Genomic DNA, 6,000 nt, shown 5'->3' with positions numbered 1-6,000 from the left:
CTTACTAGTTTCCAAGAACCAAACTTTCTAGTTTGATTCTTCATTTTATCTTGTTATAACAAGAACAACAAGAACATAAACTTGCTAGTTATGTTCTACATATACTTTCTTAAAGGATTGCAAGTTCATGTGTTGATTAAAATCATACTTGTGATTCATGAAGTAAACTTTAAAGTTTACTTTCTTAAAGATCAAACTTTGGTTTGAATCTTTAAAGTATGAACAACCATGAACAAATTACTTGTTTACTTAGTTTACTTCTTCATTTTATACACTTTATTTTCATGTTGTTGGTTGTTATTGGTCAAGTGTTACTAGTTAACCTTGATCTCATTAATCTTGAACTAAAGTTAACTTGAAAGTTCAAGAACACACAAATAAGTTTTCTTTAAATATAACTTTGTATACTTATGCTTGATCTAGACTTTAGAGTCTTGGATCTTCAAGATCAAACTAAAGAACTATGTTCTACAACTTAAGATCTTGATTTCATAAGTTCATTTTCAATTTTATAACTTATTATTAGTCTTAAAGTTCATGTATGTGTTAGATCTAAGACTTTGATGTAACTTTGGTTCATCAAAACACTTGCAACACTTAATTGAGTTGTGCTTCATGTCTTAGACTTACACTTCGGTTATGATGGTCAAACCATGGTGAAGATGATGTAAACACATCAATGAGTTGTACACTTGAAGCTATAGGCATCAAGGATGAGAACCATGATGAACATCAAGCACCAAACTCACCGGAACCCATTATTTTTCTGCTTTCTGTCTTCTACCTACTGTTTTCTGGTTTCTGTAACAGACCAGTAGACCTGGGCTGTTGTGATTATGATTTTCAAATAGATCTTTTGAGTAGATAACTTTTTATATAGGACTCGTCTTAATCCGAGTTACGGTTTAGGATTTATGGCCCTCCGATCGTCACTATGTCCTTTTAACGTTGTGCAGAAATTTCTGACCTACTCGCACATAGACCGTCGCCACGGTCAAACAAAGACGAGTTTGCTTCTGTAAATTTTACCACACTTAAAGGACTCATATATGGAACCATGGCCACTGGTCTCACCTTAATTCAGTAAGGGTAGAGGCCTTGGTGACTGACTGAAGTCAGCCTTTGTTTTAAACTACTTTCATGAACGAAACCTACTTTACACCTTTTGTTAAATGATGAATGATGATGACCTTTAAGACCTTATTTACATACTTTTAAACCTTTTTGGACGATTTACTGACTTAGTACTATTTGACTTAGGTTGAGGACCCGTTTGGACGACCTTCATTACTTGCTTACTTTCCGAGTCATACTTTACCGCTACTTAATCATTGTGAGTTATAGCATTCCCTTTTTACTTTAACTTATTTTGGGAACTGAGAATACATGCGGATTTTATGTTTTACATACTAGGCACGAGTACTTAAACTTTATATATATGTGGGTTATATAACGGCAGAAACATTCCCTTTAGCTCGGTAACGTTTAGTCATTGGTTTTTGAACCGGTGAACGCGAATCTTAGATATGGATCCATAGGGTTTGACATCCCCACTCGGGCTAGTCGCGCTAGTACTTAATGAGTGTTTAATACTTCGTAAACATACGCACTTTCCAAGTGTACTTTCAGGGGGTATAAACGTTAAGTTAGTTACCAAGTGCCCACGGTTAACATATAATTTATCATACTGTTTTGAAACGCTCTTTGTAGCACTGAAATCTCGTGGCCTACCTTACATACTGTTATACTTAAACTATAGCTCACCAACCTTTGTGTTGACATTTTAAAGCATGTTTTTCTCAGGTGCTTGAGGTTAGCTTTCGCTGTGTACTAGTCGTGCTGTAGACACCCGCTGCTTAGAGTTGTTATCGCATGAACTACTTTATTTTGCATTCAAACATTAGTACTTTTGAACTATGACTTGTAACGACCGTTGTGGTCACATACACTTATTATTTGCTTCTACTTAGTGAAGCATGCTTTTGGATTGTAAAACATTCGATGTTGGTTTAGACATCACTTTATTTATGAATGCAAACTCTTTTTGAAATCGCATATAGTACTTAACCTGTAATGATCCTGTTGTTGATGATTCGTACACGATAGTTTTGTATGGGGCATCACATTTGGTATCAGAGCATTGGTTGTAGGGAATTAGGTTGCATTAGTGAGTCTAAGACCGACTCGAGTAGGATTCACTAATAGGACTAATCTACAACTTGCTAGTTTACTTGTTTTCGCTGAACTTACTGCATGCTGCTGCTTACTTTTACTGCTATATGCCGTATGCTACTACATGATTTCACTACCGTATGATATTACTTGCTTTCGATTGCATGCTACTTCTGTACGATTCGTTATTATTGCCATGCTACTTATTGTTATACATGATTTAAACTGTTGGCCTAATACGTGCTTGCTTTATGACTTACTGACATGGAAAATTTATTTTTCCTTGTTCAGATGTCGGATGTACCACCTGCTATCGTTTTGGGCAGTTTAGACTCTTCAGCTACCCCACCTACCACCTTTGCCGATCCACCGATCCCGATACGCACGAGTGACCCCGGCGCTTCATCTTCCGGGACTAGCAGCCAGCCGCCTGCACCAGTGGCTACTATTGACAGACACGTGGACCCTACGGAGATTTCAGATCCTTCTGCTCCCGGACCCTCGGAGCCACAGCCCCGCATCGGTGGTGTTGTGATTCCCGCGGAGTTCGGGGAAGGGCCATTCCGTAACCATATTCGCATGCCGTGCCGAGCGCTGCTAATGGACGTTTAGTGCCGATTCCGCCAGGCAGACACAGAGAGATGTTGGCCGCCTTCGGACTGCCAGTTCAGCCACCCTTGCCACCACCACATGATTTGGATGACTCATCATCCACCGATTCTTCATCAGATGATTCTTCATCAGACTCCAGTGACGACGAGGACCCTGCTGATTTACCTATTCAGCCACCCTCCACCCCGCCGAAGAAGCGGTACCGTCCTGATGGCACCGTCATTCCAGAGGTGAATGGAGGTCGTGCTTTCACTGACGCTTTTGGCCGGCGTCGGAGGGTTACTGCCCGTAAACGGCTTGTGCCGTACCCTGCTGACCCACAGATACGTAAGGTTCCCCGTTACGTACTGACTATTTCTGGAGCCGGGACATCTGCACCCCGTTTCGTGCGGTCTGCACCATCCGCTCCACCGGCCCCACCTGCACCACCAGCACTGCCCGCCCCACCAGCTCCCACTGTCGAGGAATTGATAAGGGAGGTGGGAATCCTCCGAGCTCGGGTTACTGAGCTCGAGGAGCAGTTGACTCATGTTTTAGACATCCTACACCCACCTTCACCGTAGGACCTTTTGTATTAGATTTCATGATGTAATCTGGTTGTAGTTTCATATTTCACTTATGTATTATACGAATCTATCATGATGTATGAAACTTATTATTAATGAATGGAAACTTTGTGATGTTACTTTTTGCACAAGTGTTCTATTTACGTTACGGTATGGTGTTTTGCGGTACTTGTATCAACTTGCGTTACTTAATTAACATGTGTTGTGCTGTTTACATGTTGGTTGTTATATACTATATTATTATATATTGAATGCTGGATTTTGACTTGAGTCAAAATGTTTGTATAGAACACCATGGCTAACGGTCAATCCACACCTACTGCTGCTCAAATTGAAGAGATGATCCAAGAACGTGTAGCCGTAGCCATTGCGGAAATACAACCCCAAGCTCCACCGCCACCGCCACCACCACCGGTTATTCAACCCGTTCGAAATGGGTGTACTTACAAGGAATTCCAGAGCTATAAACCACACAACTTCAGCGGAACTGAGGGACCAGTTGGTCTCACCAGATGGTTCGAGAAACTTGAATCAGTATTCCGAGTTAGCAACTGTTCGGAGGACAGCAAAACCAAATTTGCTTCTTGCACGCTATCTGACGGCGCGCTCACGTGGTGGAACACAATGGCACAGGCACAAGGCATTGATGAGGCGTATGCTACACCATGGGAAGAATTTAAATGTGCCATGATTGAGGAGTATTGTCCGAGAACCGAAATCTAAAAGATGGAAATGGAATTCATGCAGTTAAAGGCCGTTGGGAACGACCTTGATGGTTACAACAGGAGATTTTTGGAACTAGCCCTGATGTGTCCGACAATGGTCACCCCAGAATTCAAGCGTATGGAGAGATACTTTTGGAGACTCCCTAAGTCCATCAAGGGTAATGTCACCTCGTCCATACCACCGAATGTTCCCGAAGCGATGCACATGGCGCATACTTTAATGAATCAAATAACCATCGATGAACCGGAGAAAACTAAGTCTGAAGCGGGTACTAGTGAGAAGCGCAAATGGGATAACCACAACAACAACAACAACAGGGGAAGAAACTATGAACAGAACCCGACGAAACGACATGAGGGTTTCAGGGGAAACAACAACGGTGGAAACCCCAACCCTAACAACAACACCAACTCCAACCCGAACTACAAGGGAACCCTACCTCAATGCAAGAGTTGTTACAAACACCACACTGGGTATTGCAATGTTGTCTATGAGAAGTGCCAACGGTCTGGGGATGTTGGCAAAGACTGCAAGGTCACCACTTTGAATGGGAAGCCGAACCCCACAGGGCCAAGGAAGTGTTACGAATGCGGGCAGACGGGCCATTTCAGAAATGCGTGTCCAAATAAGCGAAAAGATGGCGGACCACCCCGCGCTAGAGCTTTCAATGTTAATGCAAGGGACGCACGCGAAAACCCCGACTTGGTGATAGGTATATTCAAAATCAACAATATTTTAGCTTCTGTCTTGTTTGATACTGGTGCAGATAGAAGTTATGTATGTAGACATTTTTGCGATAAGATTAATTGGTCATTAGTCCCGTTAAAAGAAAGTATGCTTGTCGAGGTCGCCAATGGAAAACTTGAAAAGGTTGACCATATTAGTCGTGGAACTATTATCAACATAGCTAGTGCAGATTTTGAAATTGACTTGATACCTATCAAACTGGGAAGTTTTGACGTAATCGTTGGTATGGATTGGTTGAGTAAGATAAAGGCCGATATTATCTGTGGAGATAAAGCACTTCGCATACCACAAGGAGACGGTGAGCCACTGATCATCTACGGAGAGAGATGTACCTCGAAGTTGAACCTCATTAGTTACGTGAAAGTGCAAAAGATTATGAAGAAGGGACGTTTTGCTGTCCTAGCACATGTGAAAGCGGTAGAAACTGAGGTGAAAAGCGTGAACGATGTTCGAATTGTGAACGAATTTTCTGATGTATTCCCTGAAGAATTGCCTGGATTACCGCTGCCAAGAGCCATAGAGTTTCAGATCGACTTAGTGCTAGGAGCTGCACCTGTAGCTCGCGCACCTTATAGACTCGCACCTTCCGAGATGCAAGAATTACAGAGTCAACTACAAGAGCTATTAGATCAATGATTTATTCAACCAAGTTTCTCGCCTTGGGGCGCACCTGTGTTGTTTGTGAAGAAGAAGGATGGATCCTTCTGTATGTGTATCGACTACCGTGAACTCAACAAATTGACTATCAAGAATCGGTATCCTCTTCCACGAATTGATGATCTTTTTGATCAACTACAAGGACCGAGTGTCTACTTAAAGATTGATTTGCGATCCGGTTATCACCAGTTGAGGGTGAAGGAAAGTGACGTGATGAAAACTGCATTCAGAACTCGTTATGGTCATTATGAGTTTCTCGTGATGCCATTCGGTTTGACAAATGCACCTGCCGTGTTCATGGATCTCATGAATCGTGTCTGCAAGCCGTACTTGGATAAGTTTGTTATCGTCTTCATAGATGATATCCTCATCTACTCTAAGAATGAAGAAGAGCATGAGCAACACCTCTGACTAGTACTTGAACTCTTGAGACAAGAGCAACTTTACGCCAAATTCTCCAAGTGTGAATTTTGGTTGAAGGAAGTTCAGTTTCTGGGTCATGTTGTGAGCGACCAGGGTA

The sequence above is a fragment of the Rutidosis leptorrhynchoides genome, chromosome 5, assembly GCF_046630445.1.
Source record: "Rutidosis leptorrhynchoides isolate AG116_Rl617_1_P2 chromosome 5, CSIRO_AGI_Rlap_v1, whole genome shotgun sequence".
In the NCBI taxonomy this organism is placed as follows: domain Eukaryota; kingdom Viridiplantae; phylum Streptophyta; class Magnoliopsida; order Asterales; family Asteraceae; genus Rutidosis; species Rutidosis leptorrhynchoides.
Note: the sequence above shows the minus strand (reverse complement) of the source record.